We start from the raw sequence: 25,577 nt of genomic DNA, 5'->3' as shown, positions 1-25,577 counted from the left end.
AAGAATTACAGTTTTTCTAACGCGTTGAGATGGGAATGATAGCTGATTCGTATGACATATAATCGATTCGGAGTTCACCATCAAAGACTGTTGATCGAATTGATTTAAGGAGTAACTGCACTCGATAATCAGCTGCATTCAATGGAGAAAATCACGTCTTTCTCAAAATCATTTCAAGGTCGCTTCTAAAATCATTATTTACAAAAAATAAAAATGAATATGCACTATATACAAGCTAAAATTAAAATACAGTATAAACGTTTAAGAGTAAAAATTCATATAAATGTATTAAGAATTCAACTTGCTAAATATATATATNAATGTTGTGCCTAACAAAAATTTTTTAAAATAATAATCGTCGCTATTGTAGCGCCACATCACTAGCGGACATTTGAAATTTGCCGACTAGGACGGTCGGTTAACCGAGGGGTCGGTTGATCGGGGGGCGGATAATCGAGGTTCTACTGTACTACAGTGTTGATACCACGGTGACTCTTGTCTTTTTAGATGAATCGCTGCCACGTGTTCTTTTAGGCGTGTCTCGAGCCTCCGTCCCGTTTCTACAACATATGATTTCGCTTGCAAACAATCGCACGATACTTTGTAAACCACTCCTGCGACATCATATAGAAAAGTTACTATATTTATAATATTATGTTTTCTTTCAATGCGAGGTACGCGGTTGAATGCGTTGTTTGTATAGCACAGAAGTTTCTTTTCAGGATTTTGGTCACACCCTCTGCTAACCGACCGGATATGACTTGGGTAGGTCTTTCACCCAAATTCTTCTTTGAAAAAGGATCTCTTTCCGTGACAGTCACCTAAACCTGGACACTCTCTGATCGTTCTTTTGTTCACAACCATTGTCCTTAACATATATAAAACACGCAATTTCAGAATGGTGTTCTGATCGTGATGATTGCGGTTTTCCGCTTAAATTGAGGAAAATCAGGCTAGTTCTTATCATGTTTATTAAACAGGATTCGTTTGGAATGAAATACTCAAATAATGACAGCAAAATTCCATTAATTTATAATTAGAAATGATTCAAATGTCGAATATAAAACTTTAGGAAAAAGAGTGATATTATAAAAGTATGGAAGTTTAATTTAAGGCCAATTTAAAAATTCTGCAGCTAAATAGTATTTAAATCTTTAATTCGAAATATTTAGATATTTAAATATCAATTAATTACAAATTCTAAAGCTTAAAGTGTTAAATTTAATTAATTTTTTTGCCAAAAAAACGAAGTGAAAGTAATAAATAAGATATATTTTCAAATAACTATAATTAAATGTTAAAAATGAATAATGAATTGCTGTTTAACTTTATAGAAAAGAAGACTAAATTCAATTTAAGGTTATTCCAAAACATTTACAAAATAAATAGTGATCCATTAGTACTCGGAATTATATATTTTGATTTATTCTTCATTCATTGTTTGATCTATTATCTCAAGCAAATGCATATTTTTAAATAAATATATGAAATAAATGAGTAGAATAATTATCGAAAACATCTCCAAAAATTCATGGATTCTTTATAAACTTGTAGACCTCATTATTATATAATTCCTTTATAAAAATAATTGTATCAAATAGTCAGAAATTTAATTTCTGTTTACTTGTTATCTATCTTCATCTTTTCCAACATTTTTCTTCTTGTTTTTGTTCTTGTCTCATCTCTTATAATCATAAACTTTTCGGATCAATGATTTTATTTAACTTCTCTCAGATACTATCCTTTTTTGTTTTAAAAGAAACTTATCTTTGTTTTTCTTTTACAAGTTTTACAGTCTTGTAAACCTTAATGCTTTTAACTGTGCTTACTTTATTCATTTAGCTCTATGATTAAATTGCATTTCCATCAATTTAGCACCAGATAATTTTGATTGGATTTTCGATATTTTCTGATTTTTCTACTTAACTTTATTTCAGAAACAAAGCTATAATTTCAACAATATTTTCCCTTTTTTATTCATCCACTTAACAAAATATACAGGAAGACGTTCATATCCTGTATGAACATCCAGCTTTATCCCATCTAACGTAGTTTCTTCTAATATTAGTTTAATAAATCACCTTCAGTTACTATTTTAGTTNTTTCAGGATTTTGGTCACACCCTCTGCTAACCGACCGGATATGACTTGGGTAGGTCTTTCACCCAAATTCTTCTTTGAAAAAGGATCTCTTTCCGTGACAGTCACCTAAACCTGGACACTCTCTGATCGTTCTTTTGTTCACAACCATTGTCCTTAACATATATAAAACACGCAATTTCAGAATGGTGTTCTGATCGTGATGATTGCGGTTTTCCGCTTAAATTGAGGAAAATCAGGCTAGTTCTTATCATGTTTATTAAACAGGATTCGTTTGGAATGAAATACTCAAATAATGACAGCAAAATTCCATTAATTTATAATTAGAAATGATTCAAATGTCGAATATAAAACTTTAGGAAAAAGAGTGATATTATAAAAGTATGGAAGTTTAATTTAAGGCCAATTTAAAAATTCTGCAGCTAAATAGTATTTAAATCTTTAATTCGAAATATTTAGATATTTAAATATCAATTAATTACAAATTCTAAAGCTTAAAGTGTTAAATTTAATTAATTTTTTTGCCAAAAAAACGAAGTGAAAGTAATAAATAAGATATATTTTCAAATAACTATAATTAAATGTTAAAAATGAATAATGAATTGCTGTTTAACTTTATAGAAAAGAAGACTAAATTCAATTTAAGGTTATTCCAAAACATTTACAAAATAAATAGTGATCCATTAGTACTCGGAATTATATATTTTGATTTATTCTTCATTCATTGTTTGATCTATTATCTCAAGCAAATGCATATTTTTAAATAAATATATGAAATAAATGAGTAGAATAATTATCGAAAACATCTCCAAAAATTCATGGATTCTTTATAAACTTGTAGACCTCATTATTATATAATTCCTTTATAAAAATAATTGTATCAAATAGTCAGAAATTTAATTTCTGTTTACTTGTTATCTATCTTCATCTTTTCCAACATTTTTCTTCTTGTTTTTGTTCTTGTCTCATCTCTTATAATCATAAACTTTTCGGATCAATGATTTTATTTAACTTCTCTCAGATACTATCCTTTTTTGTTTTAAAAGAAACTTATCTTTGTTTTTCTTTTACAAGTTTTACAGTCTTGTAAACCTTAATGCTTTTAACTGTGCTTACTTTATTCATTTAGCTCTATGATTAAATTGCATTTCCATCAATTTAGCACCAGATAATTTTGATTGGATTTTCGATATTTTCTGATTTTTCTACTTAACTTTATTTCAGAAACAAAGCTATAATTTCAACAATATTTTCCCTTTTTTATTCATCCACTTAACAAAATATACAGGAAGAAAAAATATATTTTTTTCAAATAATTTATTTTAAAAAATCATTTTAATTATTTAATTATATTACTTCAAATATTTTTAAAAATAAAATATTAATAATTTTTATTATATAATTTTACAAATATAAATTTTTGTCGCAGGTTACTATTTAAGCTCTCAAATTCTAACATATTTATGAAATAAATTAAAGAATAAATCTTAATATAATTAAACTAAAATATGATTTTTATCATATTTATGTAACAATTTTATTATTATAAACTAAGAATAATTTATAAGATAAGTTAATTTATAGTACAATAGTTATTGTTCTTATTTTTTTAAAACAATTTTCAAAAGTGCAAAAATAGATTTATAGTGAGTCTGATAAATTAATACTTTGCAATATTATAAATGTAAACTTAAAATTGAATACATTTTTTTTTCATTACTAATGCAAATTAAGTACATGTTTATAATATACAAATTTTATTTTACAGCAATGTTACACGAACATATTATTGATGAAAGTAGTTCTGTCTGTAACTGAAGATGTTTCAGTTACTGATACACGTTGTTAAATCATCAATAACTGAATATAAAATGTAGTAAATTTCAATAATTTTAAATTACTTTGCAAAAAATGTATTATAAATCAATAAATAATTTTCTATTAATTTATTATATTAAAACAAGCTAATACGTATTGTACTAAGCACAAGCAATTCAGGACACCATTTTAAAAAAATGTCAGCCGAGTGAATGATAAAAAAAATTAAAGTTATTTTTTATATTTTTAAACTTAAGTAGTTGCCGATATTAATAATTTAATAAAATGTATAGAGTAAGTCAGTAAATAAATTATTCAGTAATATTCTTNACAATAGTTATTGTTCTTATTTTTTTAAAACAATTTTCAAAAGTGCAAAAATAGATTTATAGTGAGTCTGATAAATTAATACTTTGCAATATTATAAATGTAAACTTAAAATTGAATACATTTTTTTTTCATTACTAATGCAAATTAAGTACATGTTTATAATATACAAATTTTATTTTACAGCAATGTTACACGAACATATTATTGATGAAAGTAGTTCTGTCTGTAACTGAAGATGTTTCAGTTACTGATACACGTTGTTAAATCATCAATAACTGAATATAAAATGTAGTAAATTTCAATAATTTTAAATTACTTTGCAAAAAATGTATTATAAATCAATAAATAATTTTCTATTAATTTATTATATTAAAACAAGCTAATACGTATTGTACTAAGCACAAGCAATTCAGGACACCATTTTAAAAAAATGTCAGCCGAGTGAATGATAAAAAAAATTAAAGTTATTTTTTATATTTTTAAACTTAAGTAGTTGCCGATATTAATAATTTAATAAAATGTAATAATATTGTCATCTGATATTCTAATTTTTCTGTTACAAATTTATTTAATAACTTATTCTATATCATAGATAAAAGAACGACTAATTAAATTTATTTTAATTGAGTAATGCATAAAATTACTGTAATTTTATTCAACAAGGAAACAACGAGTAAAACAGAAATGGAAGTGAAAGAAAAATATATATATACAATTTTAAATTATTTCATGTTTCTCATTACTAAAGTATAATAATGAAATTTAAGTTTTATGTGTTTTTATATTAAACTTAATATATTTGCTTATACAAATTCTTTAAAGAATGTTTATACTAATTTACATTGTTAGCAATGTGATTAAATTTCAGTTTGAAATTCTTTCCAGTATAATTCTTAAGATTATAATTAAATAAATATAAATAAAATTTTATAACATAAAGAAATGACTAATTATCAATCTTAAGTAAGAGAATCTCGAAGAAAGTTTCTATGCCCTATTGTAAATTAGCATAGAAATTCACAAAACTTGCACTATGTTGACAAGAAAAAAAATTAAACAACTGTTTAGTTTAAGTAGACAACACTTTTAATAAAAGAAACAATTTCGGTCAAACATCTAACCATTTTCAACTTAGAATAAATCATTTAACAGATTAGAATGATGTAGCACTGTATACTGTATTTTCTACATCATTCCAATCTGTTAAATGAGTTGTTTTCAGAATGATATAGATGATGATGACTAGAATGACTTATAACGTATACAGTTATACATCATTCTAACCTGTTAAATGAATTGTTGTAAGCTGATAGATGTTTGATCGAAAACATTCTTTTATTAAAAGTGTTGGCTACCTGAAATAAACAGCTGTTTTATTTCTTTATTATAACTTACATTAAAACAATATTTAGTAAAATTAAATAAAATAATATAAATAATTCATAAGAGCTTTCTATAAATTAATAACTTTAACATTAGAGAATTAACTAATGGTGATTTTAAAAATATATTGCTATGCGAAAGCACCATTTTAAAATATAAAATGTATAAAATCTTTTAATGCGGAACGATTGTATTATAAATGGGTCAATAGACTTTTCATATATTTTACATTGTTTTTAAACGTTAAATGTTTCTTAAACGTAATTTTTAAAATAAAATAAAATAATTATAATTATCCAAATATATCTTTGGCTATATATATACATATATATATATTGACAGTGCCAGAAATAAACATGGATTAATAGGTTAAATATATAAAAGAATATTTTTTGTGTGTTTCTGTGTGTTTTACTATAATGATAATCGAGCAAGTATAGTATAAATGATTGAGTAATCGATATTAAATACAATTATTTTATCAATGTCAGTCAAAAATTTTAGTAAATAATATATAATATTTTTAACGCTTAATTTATTTTTGGATATTGTGAAATATACTTTAAGCACCGATTCGTAGCATTGGATATTCTAGATTATAACCTGAAGGCACCCAGTCGAACAGGCCATAAAAATAAGAATTTTATTTTTCTAAATTATATTATAAATTATATGTTTCATATTTTTAAACTTAAAGAAAAAAAATTCAAAATATATTTAGGCAGTTTTTATTTTGCATCACATTAATTAAAATTTATCATTTAATCCCTTGCTATGTACTATATAAATAGCACATAAATGATATATAAAGTTGTCATTTAACCTCGTATTATACATTGCATATATAAATAGCATATTGTGATATATGATGCTTAAACAGAATATTTAATTTTAATAATTTTTTAAATTTTATTTTATTAATATCATGACAATTTTTCATATTTTATTTAAGTTGTATTTAATAAGTTCATATAAGAATTCAAACTGTTTAGATTATTTTATTAATTATATTTAATAATAATTTTAAAATTTAAAAACACATTTTATTTCTTATAACTAGCATTTAAAGTTTAAAGAAAATTTTAATAAAAATTCAAATATAAAATACATAAATGTTTTTAAGAAAATCTAAGAATAGAAATTTAATAATTTAATTATTTTTTTATATGTTTATTTTTATTTATAGACATAAAAACGTTGACTTCTAAGATGGAAGATAGCAACTGGATCATAAGAGGGTTCTCCGATTTAAAGATATTTTAGAATTAGTTTTTATATTAGTATCGGGAAGTAATATATCAATATCCTTCGTATAGATTGTCATCGCAGATGTTAAGTAATGACGAGAGAAAAAAATAAACAAGAAGACAAACTTATCAGGTGATGATTAATTGATATCTATTTGATACTTTAGCTAGAGATATATGAAAAGTATTTTAATCTATATATATAACAGTATTTTATCTGCGCCTATAATCTGTTGTCAACAAACAAAAGAAAATCCATTTAAAGAATTTTTCATAACTAAGGATCTGTGATAATAAAGAAGGAGCAAGACGAATCAGTAGGAGGTGACGTTATAGTAATCCTTTGCTGATATCGAACTGGAAACCTGTGGATTCAGTTATATTTTGTCATGTCACGTTCTGTCGCATTGTGCAAAATGTTATTTCTGATAAATTTTTAGTTAATTGAAAGGAATAACTTTGTTAATGATAAATTTTATTAAAATAATTACTGTATAAANACTTTTCGGAAGAAAATAATCTTGGCACGTGTAATTAATTAAATATAGGATTACAATAAAGAATTAAGCATCTAAAAGTTGACTGAATAATTTGAAGATCAAAAGACAATAGTAAATTAATAAGCAAATAAAATTAATTTTAGATTAACACAGTTACTAAAAAAATTAATTTTAAAATATTCTATTTTAATTAATTATGCGTTCTTTACTGTAAACTAATTTTAATATTTAGAGATTTAACTGAGTCTATAGTCATAAAGCATTTCTTAACAGCATTTTTTTTTTTAGTTTAGAATTTATATTATAAATTTAATTTTGTATAGAAATATTTTAATATATTTTATGCTTTTCTCTATTAAATTTTAGACATTATTTCCCGCTGAAGTCATTATATTAAAAATATAAGCGTAATACAAAGATAGATATTAGGCCTATATATATTGATAAGTAATAGATTATCAGGAAAACAATATTGAAATGCAATAAAAACCCTGTTATATTATTTTTATTACTATTTTATAGTATAAAATAACAAAACTTATCTTACTCTATAAAATTTTTATATTTAAAGTAACAAATTTTACAAATTAGTAAATGAAATCACCATTATTACGAAATTAAAATAATGATAATATAACACGAGAATACCTGTTGAGGTTTTGTTAATAATTTATGCTAATTTTTCTTACATGCAGGGGGAAATATGTTTTCAAGTTACATAAACAAAATGTTAAACAATAAAAATAAAAATATGAAAATTAAAATGGTTTTCTATATACAATTTGTCTACATCATAACATTTGTCTCATTGATGTAATTTAAAATTAATGGGGTAAATATTCATAAGTTTTAATTGCTTTATTCATATTTCTTAACATACATAGAACATAGTAACTAACAGTCTCATTGTAAGTATAACAATATATATTAATTTTGTGATTGAAATTTTGCACACGAAAGCATCATAAGTTTCTGATTAATGCGATTTTGTGGAATTACTTAAGCGCAGATGTAACTTATTTACTGGGCTAAGTAACTTATCCCTATTTAATTCTGTCTGTAGGAATATTTAACAGTTCAAATGCAACCAATCCTTTTACGGCGACATTTAAAAACATGCTGAAGACTTCTGTAAAAAAATTAGCATCGAAACTCGCCACTACGGCATTTTTGGCGCTTCAATCAACAAACATTTTATTTATAGAAGACATTTTTCTATAAAGAAACGTAAGCTGTACAGAAAATACTGTTCAATGCCGTTCCCACTCTGAAGACGTATAACCTGAAGGCGATGATCAGTGTGTTTAGAGGAGGACAGTAATTGATCATCTGTGATGCTTCTCACATGCAATGTGATACTGTCTTTCAATACTGCCAAATTTGCAATCTGTCTTCGAAAACCACACTTTTTAAGTGTCCCAAAAACAAAATCACACGGGTTAAGATTCATAGCGCCAAAACTTCCATAGCAGTGAAATTTGATACTATTATCTTTACGAAAATGTCTTTCTCACGTACTGAAATAGCACAAAACCGTATTTGATTGCATATCTCTCTGGAAGGCAATAAATGGAGGTACTTTAATTGCTATCACACATTGTTTTCTTTTATTTTGGTCCACATTATTATCGTTTTTCAGCTTCAGTTCTAAAATTTAATTTTTAGCACTTATAAAAGTTAAAACTAAAAGTTTTCTCGATTAAAAATTTCATGAAGTTCTACGTTATCATAGTAACTAGATAAACCATTTTAATAAGAAGTCAATTAAAGGTTATTGAAGATGATATAAAATTATTAAAATTAAAAAATTGAATTATAGTATAACTTGTGTAAACCGGACTAGTAGGGTACCGAATATTTTTTCCAGTTTGGCAGGTTTCAAGTTTGAAGTTTTTTTAACACAAAAATTGATGCATTCCTAAAAAATTTTTCCGTTTTGAACACGTTTTACTGTAGTTATAAATTTTAGGGCATACTTAATATTCATCTTAGAATGGAACAATGTTATTTTATTTTGAGTAAAATCAGAACTTTTAGCTTGAGGAAACTCTTGAACAAATTTTCAAATATTTAATTATCGAATTCTTTGAAAAGTGTTTGAATCTTATTTTGATTACTGAATTCTTCAAAGCTACACTTCGTAAATTCGAATTATATAGGCCTACATTAATGTTTCTCAACCAATAAGCCCTGGGCTACACGAAAGGCTGAATAATGTCACAATCTTTCAAAACAGTTATCTAACTAAAAACACTAAAAAATATTACTCTAATCCTTATACAAATGTTTAAAAAATGAGTTGCAATTAATACACAGCCATACTTTAAACTAAGTACCTCATTTAACTCACGCTACGTGTATAGAATCAACAACAAATTAGGAAATAAGTCATTATAAAAGTCTGAATTTACTTACTAAATTTATCCATATATTAAATTTTGAAAAGTTATATTTATTAAAGTTTTAAAATAACATTGAATTAGTATTATTAACAAAGTTATAATTAAAATTTTCTTAAATAAAATATTTTCAAATAATAATAAATAACATTTATTTATTTGTTACAGAAAATACAATTAACCTTTGAACAATGGCCATTGATGAGGATATAAAAAAAGGTTATTGTTCAGAGGTGGACGTTGTTTGCAGGTTATTTTGCAAGCATTTTTTTACCTAAATTAAGTTCTGAAAAATTAATGCTGTTTAGGGATGTCCGTTGTTGGGAGGTGGCCGTCATTGGAGGTTCGAACGTATAATATTAATCAAAATTCTAATTTTATAAAATTCGAATAGATTTTTTAAAATAAAATAATAAAAACTTCAAAACGGAGAAAATTAAATCCAGCATTTTCACGAGAGGTCTTCAATTTCATTTGTTCTTTTCTACTTAAGTACCACTATTCTAATAACCAACATATCTCTATCCAAATAATGGAAAGGGATGATTAAAATATCTTAGAAATCATGTGCAACATCTCGTTGCTAAGCAACTTAAATACATTAGGTAAACGAATTTAGATTCTTAAGAACTAGGAACAATACAAGTCACGTCTTTCGTTACCATTACAATTAATGGTGTATTTCTCTCGACAGAGAGCAGCACTGCCTAGTTAATAATTAAAGCAATATTTTCGTGCTTAAAAGATATTTTAAACATTCACCTGTTGCCCAGCGTATAATGTGTTTGCTAACGTTTTATGTACACAATTGGTACCTAGAACATACAGGACGGGTTTTGAATTCAGCGACTAGATACGACAATTGTTAGATATTATGGGACGTTAATTATGATAGGTTATTGACGTTTTGTAGATGTTGCATACTTGAAGGTCATATAAGATATTATTCTACTGAATATTTCAACACCATTCTTTCAACTTTTATTCTTTTATTATTTTCTTCTTATTTATGTCATTCTTTAATCAAAAAATCAGTTTGCTTTGAAACAACTAATAAACAAAATGTCCAGCAAATTAGTATAATAAATTCTTATAATTCAAAATAAATAAATAAAAAAGTATAATCGTAAAACATAAATTTAAAAAAAAGAAATCTATCTTATGAGAATAATATAATAGATAATTTATTCGGATAAAATTTATTGCGGAAATGTATATATACTTTTATTTGTTTGGTGACAATATTATAGTGATAGTCAAAAATTTTATTTATAAACAAAATAAAAATTTTTAATGTACAACTAGTAGGAAAAAAATCAATTTTATAGCAAAACCTGTGAGATTTTCAGTAATGAAATCGTAATTAGATCCTGTAATATTAATATAATAAATTACCCCGATTAATTCACAATCGTGTGATCATAAAAAAGAAAACTAATTTATAAAACAAAGTAATAATAAAATATATGCTGTACTATATTTGTCTACTTTTTATAAATAAATTTTCCCTAATATAATTCTAAATTTAAATTGAACATGTTTACTCAGTGGAATTTTCTGAATGTCATAAGTTATTGTTTGTAGGCTGATCAGTCATATACTTGGAAATACAGGTATAGTGCGCACTATAACTAAAAGCTTTCATATAGATTTTAAATTGCATTATATTATATATAGTATGATTCATAAAATTTATTTTCTTTTAAGCAAAATCAAACTTTATATTAAATATTCTAAATCTAATATAAAATTGACTATTAACTCCACATAATACAATTAAATACATTCTACATTCAAAGAATGTAGAATGTATTTTATTATATGTATTGTGTTATAAATATAAAATTGTATATTAATTAAATTATCTAAGTATTATAAAAAATTATTTTAATTTTGTCTGTATATTATACTAAGAAGAGTCATAACAGAATCAAAATTACAGTGTTTGGATATAAAACAGAATCTCATTAAAAACTTTCATGTAAATTTTTCAGTTATTCAATAATTAATAGTTATTAATAAACTAAGGTATGTAACTAATTATGAATNTTAAAAAAGTAATATGCAAAGGAAAGCCTTTTTTAAAAAAAAAAAATCAACATACTACGTACAACATAAAAGCTAAAAAAATATATAATAAATTATTTATATTTTTAATATAAAAAAGATTTTGCATTAAATATAAATTATATAAGAAAACCTATGAATGACCGATTGAAGTAAATAAGAATTATTGTGGTAATAACTTGAAGTTTAAGGAGTTTAGAATCGAGCAATATAAATAAATTAACTAAAAACAATCTATTAACCTTCGTCGTAGCTTAGTAAGCGAAAATGAATACAGGATACTTTATCAATCTTTATTTATATAAGTTCGTATTTCTCATTAACTCTTGCACAATGCAATAAATCATTTTGTTTCAAAGAATTTTATTATTTTAAAATATCAATAGGTGTTCCAGAAAGTATTACAGGACATTATTATTGATTTTATAATAATTATTTTGAGCGCCTATTTATATTTTATACAGAGTCTGAATTCTCACATTCGGTTTTTATAAATTACAGTATAAATCATGTCATAAATGTTCTATTTGTTGCGTTTTAAATATTTATATTATATCAGAATAATATATTTTAATTTTAAGAGTTTTATTGATGTTTGCCAACTTCACTTTTTAAGCTCAGATATTATCATATCATTCTTCCCTAAGTCACTTTTAAAAGAAATTAAATTCATAATAATTTTCAAAGCTTTCAGATAGCCATTAACAATATAATTTTACAGTGTTTTATCTTTTAAATGTAATATAGTTAAAAATACCCATAAAAATAAGCTAAAGCCGCATAAATTATAAATCATATAGTTTTCAAGGAATTAATGTTTATAAAAATGTATTATATTATATGCTAAAATTATCTAAATGTATTAAAAATAATTATAAATTTATCATCTTTCTTTTTCTATTATAAAATAAAGTAATATTATATATTGTACTGTACAATACACAATATAAATATATAGGCCTATATATATAATTTTTATATTATAATATACTATTTTATAATATTACACGATAAAAATTAAACTAAAACAGCATAAATTATAAATCAAGTAGTCTTCAAGAGATTAATATTTATTAATAAAGTTCATTTTTAATTGCATTCATAAATGAATTATATCAGATAAATCTAGAAATGCACTTGAAATTTTCTTTAAAATGAGATTTTTTTAAAAGTTATACTTTATTACAGTAAAAATCATTAAAATTATCTATTGTTTGTGTAATCCAAACATGTAATGAAAGTATTCCATAATGATGCTTGTATTGCAAGGCTGTAAATAATTTATTAATGATTTTATGAAAGGAAGTTTGAATTTTAGTAACCTTCCATAAAGAATTGATTCTGGTAATATTTTTGTAAACAACACCACAGGACCCTAATACGGATTAAGAATCCTTAAATTGTTGTAGTAAACTAATTAACCTACTTTCTACTGTTAGTTGTTTATATTTCGAAAATTATATTTTCTCTTCGTAACAATTTATAATTTATTTTAAAATAAATCAAAATAATTAGCTACAAATTTCAAAGATCATTAACAATAGAAAATATTTATGAAATTATTATTATTATTATTATTGTTATATGTGGTTTGTACGTCTCATATTTTTCTAAGTAATGTAGTATAAACAGAGCCAAGAGAATCCGAGCTACTTATCTTTTTGAAGCTTCCATTATCTTCAAAAAACAGCGTTAAAAATTAATTTTTAAATAAAATCTGACCAAAAAATTAGAAACGGATCTAGAGGGGAAGCAATAAAACATCATTACTTTAAATTTTGTTACATTTAGCCTACATATTAAGTTCATGTAATTTATTTTAAGTAATTATTATATTAAAGCAATAGAACTCATATACAGTATTATTTATTCATTATGCGAATTAAATCGTTCAAGACTTGCAAAAAAGCAAAGATTTTTTCTAGACAAGAAATGCAATGGAATGAATAGTTTGTAACGAATGTTTTTGAGGCTTTGGTACAGTACATGTGTGGCCAAGACCAAATGACTTTACTGGTTTTCCTGCGAAAGGTCAAATCGTAAATACCAGTTTCGAGTTCGAAAATATCAATTTTTGTAAAATAATTGTGAAAAAAATGTTCTAAATTCTTCACATTCTAATGAATATAAGTAATGGAGTAAGATGACGTTGTGAATTCGAATATGCTATGAATCATATCTTTTAGTGAAGAATATATCCATTCAGTAATTAAATATAAAACAGATGTTTTCATATTTCTGATATTTTTGTTACATTGTAATGCCATACAATTTATTATAATACATATTTCATTATGAGAAGAAAATAAAAATAGAAATAAGCTACTAATACATTCAAGGTGAAGAGAAATATATTGGAAGGAATCGAACCCACGTGTTTCGGAACGATACCATATGCATTAATTACGTTATCATTATCAATAGAAATTCCGGTTTATGTAGTATCATTCATATTTTATCCTAGAAATAATTAATAATCATGACGCTTCGTGTTTAATAATGAGAAATTAATAAAACATAAATGTAATAATTAAAAATAATGAAATAAATGAAATTTTAAAGATAGTAAAGCAAATAAACAAAGAAAACAATTTTTCAGTTCCATTATTATGATTGTTTTTACTTTGCTATTAATAAATATTATAAGACCAAAAAACATTTTAAATTATATATAAAATTCTATAGAAATAAAAAATTTCATTATGTTTTATTATGAAAAAACGAAGTAATTTATGATATATTTTGACAATAATTATATCTAAAACATAATTATTATTCAAATCCATTCATAACACTTGGATTTATATATGTATGAATCTAAAAAACTGAAGTAATCCTAAATTGTTTCATTAGTGTTATGAAACATTTCTTAATTAGAATTATTATTATTTTTTTAACATGTTTTAAGTTAAAATACATTTTTTTATTAAACTTCACAAATTCAAATACTAGATCTAAACACCTAATTCTTTTGTTTAGAATTTTTATAGACATTCGAAACAAAATTCTACATTCTCTGCATAAAGAATATAAAATTGGAGAAGCCATCATTCAGAAACAATGTTCGTTATAAAATTTATATTACGATAATAAATCTATTCCTTATTAAATATTTTTGTAAGTATTTATTATCATATTAGCATGTAGTTCTAACTTTCAATATTATATTTAAAAGATTTTAATCTATTTAAAGATTAAAAAATCATATAAGCATATAAATAAACATATAAAAGAACTTATAAAATAAATTCATAAAGAAATTTTATCATTTTTAATTTTTTAAAATATAATTAAAAATTGATTATGTAATTGAAAATAAAACAGTTAGATTACTTTCTTCTAATTAAAAAACTTATTATCAATACAAATATATATAGGCTAATATTAATTAATATTAAATAAATTTTATGGTACAGTATTGTAATATCTGTATCAATATTGTGTAATTATATTGTAGCTAACAATGCTATACAGTAATACCTCGACTTACGCTACCCCGACTTACGCAAACCCGGAGTTACGCGATTTTCAAATCTCGTTGATTCGTCTTTTGTTTGAGTGCCACGCAACTCTTGATTACTCACTCCCCCCACACTATTGTTCAGCTTACATGTTCGGACGTGTCGCGCGGAATCGACACATAGTTACAATTTATTTTGTGTTATTTATTTCTGTGTTTGTTATATCTACAGAGACTTGAGAGACTCTATGTGATTTATTTCTTGTAACCGTGAACAAATCTAAAGACGAGATAAGATTAACGAGAACATTTATTAGCTTACATACATCCGACTTGTATTTTACACAAATTGCGAAATTATATCCCTACTTACGCGGTTATCGCTCGGTTCCACCTATCGCGTAAGTTCGGGGTATTACTGTATTTTAACTGTATTGTTACCTTCAGAATCTATTCAATGAAAATTTTGAGTATTTGGAGCAAAGTCTACTGCTTATTTTATGAAAACATTTTAACTAAAAAAACAAAAAAAATGCACACATTAAGTAGCAAATGGAGTCTTTCTAGCTTTTAGTCAGGCAAATTTTAATTTTAGATCGCTTTTTCAAACTTTTTCTTTTGTCTTTTCATTTTATTTTTCCAACCAGACAAGTTTTATTTTCAGGTCCATCCATAGTTTTTCACGAAAATTAATTAGACACTTTAAAATAACAAAGTAAATATATCCCAAAATTTTTCAAAAAACCAAACATGATAAAACAAAATTTAAATGCAATTGATATTGCACATTTTCGATGTCTTAAGAATATTTCATTAACATACTAGCACTCACTGATTCTCTAAAGAGTATAAACAATATACACAAATTAACAAAACATTCAATGTCAAATCATAATTTTCGGTTGATAAGTTATACATTTGTTTTAAATACTTGCAAAATAAATAAAATAAACGAAAATGTGAAAATATTAATTTTAAAGTTGATTAAAGCAATAAAATATAAATAAAAATAAGTAAAATTCCTTAAGCCGGCCTTGACTAAGTACAACACTGAAACAGGAATACAGATATTTCAAAATTTAATTAGTAATGTTATGAAATAACTTATGAATATAGAATTGCTTAAACACATAAACGGAAAATAAATTAAATATATACAAAAGCTTTAAATGTTGAGCAATCCAAGAAGTCTCTAAGTACACATTACATTTAATTTAAAGATATTCTAATTCAGACATACGTGCAAAGAGAATCATCCGTAAGCAGAAGCTCTTCAAATAATTTAAAACAGTAAAATGGTGGAAAAATAAGTTACTGAACTTCTTTTCAGTCGTTTCAAATTTAGTTTTAAGATATACTGTACAAATTCTCATTCTAACAGTAAACAAATTAATTATTTCAATTTAATTTCTTCCTCCAAGAAATGATTTAGAAATTATCTAAATAAATTTAAAAGTGATCCTCTTTATAAACAGATAAATCTAAGAAATTTAAAATTCCAATTAAACGATGTTTTTGTAATATATCATTACTGTAATAGGGAAAAAGAAATGACTTTTCTGTAATCATTAAGAATCTATTTCTCTTCACCGTACATTAAAAAGCTATTGAAATTAATAATAAATTTAAAATAACCTATTGAAATTCTAAATTATAATGATCCTATTGAACCTAAATGGTAAACCTATTGAAATTCTAGTGATCATATGTACAGTTTTAGATATAACTGTACACATGATCATTCTTAAGAATTATGAACTTTCTAACAAATTTTCCACAATTCAAATTTGATTAGTCTGCATTAGTACCTTTCAATGTTCCCTCAGCACCCTCTCTACGAGAAGCCCTCACTATGGGCTCCTGAGATCAAAGACCCCCAACACGTGTCCTTCCTTCGCCTCGTGGGTGTCATAACGGTACAAAACGAAAAGAGTAAAATATCTGAAAAATCCAATTTTATAAGCTAAGATATAATAAATAATATAAAGTTATCAAAATTAAATAATTATATCGAGCTATACTGAATATAATTTAGATGATATCTTCTTTACTTAGTTTAATTAATTATAATTCGACCTTTTTCATTTGCATTTTTTAAAAATTCTTTTAGATTTTATTACATAACATGAATAATGTATTACGCTAACTATTTAAAACGTTAATACATATTCATTAAAGAGCTAAAAAGTAAATTAAAAATTCCAAATAGTGAATAAATAAAAAGGATAAAATTTTATTATTATTTTGACACAGTTATTTATACATTTTAATTTTCTGATCTCGTATAGAATAAAGTTAAACTATATTTGCATAAAGAAGGACAACATTATAAAAAAAACAGAACTTTTAATTCAGTTGACTTTCATAAACAAATAGCATTCAAATTAACTTATGTAAGGTTAAAATCAACAAATCCTAATCTGTGGTTCGCGGACCCTCAAACATTCTCAATACTATACGAAAGAGTCTACAAAAGATTAAGATTTGTTTTGATAACTGTTCTTATTTCAATTAATTTAATAGCGATTTTAATAAAACAAAATTATACTGAAAATGTATAATAGATACACGTTTTATTAGTATCGCACGCATAAGCTTTACACGATAAAATACAGGTAAAATATTTAAATAATACTTCGAGGATTCTAATTTATAAGACTGTCGTTTGAGAAAATCTCTCTTCTATCTTAGGTTTGACAATTGTTTTTAACTTAAAATGGCATAAATCAATTTAAAATGATTGAAAATCGCTGGTGTAAACCATATGCCAAAGAAAGAATAAAACACGAAGGAGAATGTTTCATTTAAAATGAGAATCGAACCCCCTTCTTTAATAAAATGCTGAATATTCTCTTTTATTTAAGCTACTAAACTATTCCTTTTTTTACTGATAGAAATGATGGAAATCATATTTTCTCACTTTTACAACAATTATTTTTCAGATATGTTCAGTAGTTTACACTTTGACATTTATTTATTAAAAAATCAGCTACTTTCATGAATATACGATAGTTTAATATAAGTTAAAAATAATATATAAAATTCTAAAATTAAGAGTTTTTCATTTGATTAAATTAAATTTATGTGTTACATGTATTTATAAAAATCCGTAAATATTTGAATTAACTAAATCATTATTGATTAGAATATTATGTGATCTTTTTATTTCTTCTAAATAACAAATTTAAGAGTTATATATGTTTGTCTGTCAGAGTATCGTTAAGAAACGGCAAAACAAAATCTTGCTAAATCTTAAAATGTCGTAAGAATTTTATCGGATTCCAGATGCATTAAATAAATCTTACATTTTTCTAGAATCTTCATTATTCAGGAATAAATTTAGATAATCCCATGATTTTGGCTTCCTTTAGTTTTACATATTTGAAACTTTGAAAAATATTAAAATTATTACAATTATCCTAAATGAATGCTTTTTGTAAATGTTTACATTAAATATAATTTTTTACTGTATTTTTTCGTCTCTCTATAACATATTACAGAGATTATTTATAATTGTTTTTTTCTTAGAGATTTTTTCTTATCCTTTCATAATTTCTTTCCTCACGAAAATTGATCATTATGCAATATATCAAGATTTACATAAAACTTAAATTTTATTTGAAATGTTAATTTACTTTGTTGTTGTTTTAAAGATGACACTGTCATTGGCGAATTTAAATAAATTTAAATTCGAAACGCAGATCTATCCACAATAATCTGTAATTGTTTGGTAAATGAAGAATTGCATAACAGTTCTAGATAAACAAGTACATGAATTGCTATGTAATTCGTAATATATGCATTATTTGTACTACTTAATCGTTTAAAAAACATTTTAAAATGTTTGAAGTTTTATTTAATTTCAGTTAAATGAAAAAAATTAATTAGAAAATTTTATAAGCTCTTCATTGTGTTTCGTAATGATAAAATAAAAGAATTTACGTAATATATCAAAAAACAATTTTACAGATTTGTCTTTAAAAATATGTTCAAAAAATTGATATTTTATTAATTTGTTAAAAGCACTTTCAATTAAAAGAAACGCGGAAAAAATATTTTGATTTGCTATCGATGTTACGTGAAAGTACAGTACTGTACTGTACTTTCAAATATTTCATTCATTCATCGATCAAATTCTAGATGATCATCACTCTGAATTGCCTCTGCACTTTTTTTTTATGAACACATAATAATTTCAATTTTCTTTTTATTTTATATTCACCCAAATTCTTCGATTTGCACCAAAATAAAACTGAGACGACGCCATTTTGTTTTTTGACAAGGAAAGGAAACCGTTTTATAATGCATTGATAAGCAATACAGGCTTAAAATTTTCATTCAAGTCAATTCAAAATTGTAGCATTCAGAATAATATAGATGGATATAATGTTCAACAATTTAAAATAAATTTCTGACAGAATTAAAAAACCGAAAAGGTCTCCATTGTCAGAAAATAAAAAAATTAAGTTCCTGATTCCAATAGAATCAAAGACAAAATCTATACAGAACCATTGATAAAAAAAAAAACGAAAATAGTAAATGACTTTTTAAAAGTTTAAAAGCAATAAAAGACTGAGATAAACAACCATACAAAAGAGAAAACAAAAATCTTGATGTAAAGAAAGCAGAGGATGCACGGAAATGGGTCAGAAAATAGTAAATAAAAATAATGGTTGAAAGCGCAAAAACAAAAAAATTAAATTAAAAAGAAATGACACTCTTAATCATTTTAGCGAATCAGACTTTACTACCGCTAATAATGATGATAATGATGATGATGACGACACCTGTATTTTTCTTTTGTATGATTTATTTTCTAACATAAGTTGGAAGAGAGTTGCTAAAAGTATGATAATTGTGATAAACTACTGTATGAAGATTTGACATTTAAAAAAAAAACGTTTTCTTATACAGGTTATGTAATTTTATAATTTATATATTTATAAAATAGTTTTATAAACACATTTGAATTATATTTATTATTTTGTTACATAAAGCCAATTTTATGAAGTCACTATTTGTTTAAAATGATAGCCTACTTAATATGCTCTTTTAACAAATCTATTTTATCTTACTAGTTATATAAAAATAATTTTAAAATGAAAATAAAACAAATTAATTTCCATTAATTGTTTATACATATTTTTTAATGAGATGAATAAACAAACTTAAATATCTATTAGAGAATTCATAATTTATATTTTAAAAATAATTATATAAGTTAAAATGAAATTAAGACGTAACTTTATCTATATTATTCAACTCTTATTTCATTGTAGATGTAAATTATATTATGCTTTTAGAAAACATATTTTTAACTATTAAGTTCTAATATTGTTTCCAAAGGCCCCTTATCAATGTCACTGTAAGTTCTACTGTTATCAATATAACACAAGATAATTTGACAAGTGTGATATGATAACTTTTTCCTAAGTGCTTATTTCGTTAAGTATTTACAACCAAAAAATTTAAATAATTATTCAAAAATTCGAATTTATAGTAAAAACTGGAGCTTATATTTTTAACATTCATAATTTCCATTTCTAAAGAAAATTCACAAAAAAAAGTCTGTCGAAAAGTACGTATATTAATTCAAATGATGTTTTACACGATGACAATTCATATAAACTTAAATTTTTCTTTATTTTAATCTCTCTCATTTTTTGAGAGAGATTAAAATAAAGAAAAATTTAAGTTTATTTAAGTCTCATTTTAATCTCTCTCATTAATTTTCATTATCTTTATCAACATACATAACATGAAATTAATGAATTTACAAGATTAATATAATTACAGATAACAATAAGAAACATGGATTCTTCGAAAATATTTATACGAAACTGTAAAAAATTAACTAAATATTTTAATACATTTCTAAATTTTTAAATATACATATATATTAATTATTATGTAGAATAAGACACTATTTGATTTTCAGTTCATGTAAAGTATAAACGCTCAGATGCATCACGGTGGATGAGGCAAAGAACATATTGACATGTTCCGAAGACATTAATTTTACTGCCCTGAAAGAAAGGTGTTTTTGACAATATTTATACTTAAATAAGATCAATGGTTAGTCGATTTAGGTCTTACCAAAAAAATAAAAAATAACCGTTTTTTATATTTAGATCAATTTATATCTGTTTTTTCTAATACTTGACTGTAATTTCATATTGTTATTATTGTTATTAACCACTTTCTTATAAACTAGCGATGCAATTTTAAAAAAATCCCAATAAAATTACAATTAGAACAAATAAATAAATTTAAATCGGTTTTACATTGAAAAAAATAATTATTTAGTGTGAATTCTGATGACTAAACCGTTATTTTATATTATTTTTTTATTTCAAAAGGTATAACAATTATCAATGTAAGAGTAAAAATTAATAATTTCAATTTTTTCTGTGAATGAAGACTAATATATTGACATATAGATATCAATTTTAATGTAATAAATATTTACATAAAGTACATGAGACTAGGAGCTTTACTTCACAGATTATTTATCATCATCAATACAAAAAAAAAGTAAAGAAAAGAAGTGAAATATTTACACTAACCACACAAATTATCTGTTTTCATTTGTAAAATGAAATCAAATAAACCGGAAATTATCAAATTTTATAATTCAATCAAATGAAACATCTTAGCAATAAATATTGGTAAATGCAGAAAACATGTTGACCATTAAAGAATTATTTTTAGTATGCTATTCAAATCTATATAATGCATTAATGGAATTTATTATATAAATATGATTTTATATAAATAAATATTTCCGTCTTCTTAAAGCTTTTCAATCAGTAATTCTTTAGATATAATCAATATTTTATAAAATTGAAATATATTATATACGGTATATATATATATATCTAGGCTTATCATAAATGATCATTATGATGTATTGAAAATCATTTTACGATGCAATCTTTTGATATTTTAGTATTTATACTTTGATAAATCATTTTTAAATTATAAATAATATATTATAAACATAAAAGAGTTTTGAGTAAATGAGAAATTAATCTTAAATTTTCTTTTAAACATAAATTTATGCACCAAATAAAGTCTTTTGAGTAATTTAAGTAAACTGAAACTAGTTATTATGACTAATAATTAGTTTCATCTTATTTACATTCTCAAATTATCAGAAAATCTAGAAATTAAATATGAAATTCTCAAAATCTATAATAAAAATCTACATATTATATTATTTATTTATAATTTTAAAATATTTTTATCCTCAAATGAAAGTGGACTGAATGCAACAAAGTATATAAAAATAATTTATTAAGTTCCACATAATACATTAAATGAGTAATAAACTAGTTACAATATTAAAATTATTAGTGTAATTTGAAATTTAAAGTCTCATAATATATAGGGGAGATCGGGGCAACTTCGGCATGCGGGGCAAGTTTGTCAAGCGCTTTTTTTAAAAAACAAATTAAAAGGAGACTTTGGTTATAGGTTAGGCAGTTGAGTTTTATTGGTGGCTTGTTGAGTGTAGTGTTTTTATTGTTCTCCAACAAGCGTAGTTGAATTATCAAGCAAATTTTCATTTTCGTTCAATTCCATATAATATTTTTTTTCCATTTATATTGAATTGGCAGGTTTTGTTATAATTCCATGATAACGAAAGTTACTTTTCCTGTTAGAAGGATGTAACTTCAACTTATTCACGTGGCCAGATCGTGGCTTGGCATTCTGTTCTCAGGGTTGTACTTAATGTTTCGAAATCATGACTAGCGGGGTAAGATCGGCAACATAAAGCCACATTAGAAGCAAAGGATAAAAATCAAACAGATGATAAATGAAAACATGTTTGCATTTGTTATTCATGTATATATGTCTTTGAACTTGCATTTCGTTGTAATAATATTAAATGGGTGTTGGATTTGTATTTCTTTGTTTTAATAGTGAATTCCAACTTATACATTGTTAATAACATAATTTTATATACGTGCCTATCTTGCCCCATTACTGTTGCCCCTATACCAGGGGCAACTTTAATAAAAATAATTAAAATAATTACAACTTTACAAAAAGAGAGAAGTTGCCGATCTTGCCCCTATACCCGGGGCAACTTCGTCAATTTCTCTCTTCTTGTAAAGTTGTAATTATTTTAATTATTTTTATTTCCAAACTGATTTTAACCAGTTCTATAGTAAGGTAACATTCCAATAGACAATATGCAAAGCTTTTTTTTTCAGTTTACAGCAGTATTTATTACACAAAATTTAAGTAAAGCTTAACATGCCGATCTTGCCCCGATCTCCCCTAAATATCTTTAATTAAAATAGCAATAATCAAAGCATTAAACTTATATGTAATATCAATAATATGCAATATACTAATGACTCATACTAATATATAAATTTAAACATATTTTGTTGATTAAAGGAAATGATATTCATTTAAAAAATAAATAAAAAACAAATATGCAAATTATTCATAATAATCAACAGTTTCAAAATGTAATGTTAACTAAATATTTTAACTGACATTGCTTCTTTGCTTTATAATAATTTCTATAAAACAGGATATGATTCTTTACATGTTTACAGTACTGTACAGTACGTGATAAATAAAATTATACAAAAATAAGAACATTTAAATTCTTCTTTTTAAATAATTTCTAAAAAATTTTAGATATTTAAATTAAAAATTTCTTTAAAATATTCTAATTAATTAACTATTCAACACAGTATTTAGAAACCACAAAAATCTGTCTAATTACAACAAAGTTGGCAAAACTGAATAAGTAAAGGATAATAAGGATATAAGGATATATATCTAGAACATCTTATTATAAATAAAACGTTCTAGATGTATCATATCCGTGTTTATAAATAATACAAACATGAAAAAATTCACGATATATTACTTCAGTCACCTTTTCTATCTTTAAAATATTAATAATAAAAATTATTTAATTTATATGTTCATTATATTTCGTATTGTATATTATCCGCATTTTAACAAAAATAAATAAAATGTGAGGAAAATTATAATGTTTACATTCATCGTACTAATTACCATATTCATAGCTGATAAGATTTATTTCCATATTATAATTTTCAGCATGAATTTAGAATGAATTAATTTCGTAAAAGCCGTCGCTTCTATCATATAAGAAAATTATTTAATGCATCACTTTAAAATTAATTTTTTTTAATATTTAATTATAAATATTACGTTTAAATTTTAATTTTTAAAACTACTTTATTATTGATTAATCATTGGGATTTTAGCTTTAAATATCGCGATTCTAAACTTAAGATAATTACAAAATTTCATAATTAATTAATTAACAAACGAATTGAAATTGCAAATTTCGACTATATCATTAACATTAGAATATTTTTCAATGGTGATTTTAGAATATCTGATTTTCATATAAATTATTCTCAATTGAACGGAATGAAAGAATAAATATAAAATGACTTTCTGAATAAAAAAAAAGATGCCTTTATATAATATCTAATTCACTGTATCAGTAGTGAATCATTTTATAGATAGATCATTATAAAATTCATTGAAATTTGAAGAATAAAACTCTCTATGGATGATTTCCGTCTTTTCTTTGGAGAGTTAGAAAAGTTTAGTGTAGTAGTCCCTATAAAAATTCAAAATTTAAAAACAACCGTAGATGTAATCTTTTATTTTATTTTTGGATAGGATTTCTTTAGATTCTTATTATAAAATAAAAGAATTAAATTATAACAGGATAAAGAAATACATAAGAATAGGATTAGAAGAAAATATCTCCAAAAGTTTTCAAAATGAAATTAAATTATAAAAAAAAATGATATCAACTAAAATTTCATAATTATATATATATTATAATATTAAAAATATTATATAGAGACCCATAAATATATGGATATAAAAATTATATTCAGATCGATCTCGATAATCGTATATTCGAATCGTTTACTCATATCATTTATCAATATTATTTTATTCTTTAGATATGATGATAAAGTAAACTAAAAATTTTTTGAAGCCAATTTTTTCAATTCTAATATAAAATAACTGTAATTTGATTGCATTTAAACTTTGATAAATAAGTTCATTTCGAAATTGAATAACTCGTAGTATGAAAAAAAATAATAATAAATTATAAAAATATAATTTTTATATTGTTTTTAATAATGCATAATTATAAGAGAATTTAATAAATTAATTATTAAATTGGACAGTTCAGAATACATGATATAATAAACACAAAATTATGCTTTTTTAATATATAATTTTTTCATATT

The 25,577-nt window shown here is 23.7% G+C and overlaps 1 long non-coding RNA gene across 1 annotated transcript in view; it reads right to left on the bottom strand.

Annotated features, from left to right (window-relative positions):
* The window catches only part of LOC111630805, a 31,823-nt gene that overhangs the window by 505 nt on the left and 5,741 nt on the right, over nt 1-25,577 (bottom strand). Inside the window, exon 2 of the long non-coding RNA XR_002757587.1 lies at nt 17,112-17,244. This is a non-coding gene — a long non-coding RNA (uncharacterized LOC111630805). The remainder of the gene's footprint in view (nt 1-17,111; nt 17,245-25,577) is intronic.

Source organism: Centruroides sculpturatus, unplaced genomic scaffold (assembly GCF_000671375.1).
Source record: "Centruroides sculpturatus isolate CEXI.00-Female unplaced genomic scaffold, Cexi_2.0 scaffold754, whole genome shotgun sequence".
Classification (NCBI taxonomy): domain Eukaryota; kingdom Metazoa; phylum Arthropoda; class Arachnida; order Scorpiones; family Buthidae; genus Centruroides; species Centruroides sculpturatus.
Note: the sequence above shows the minus strand (reverse complement) of the source record. Positions and strands in the feature narration are given on the sequence as shown.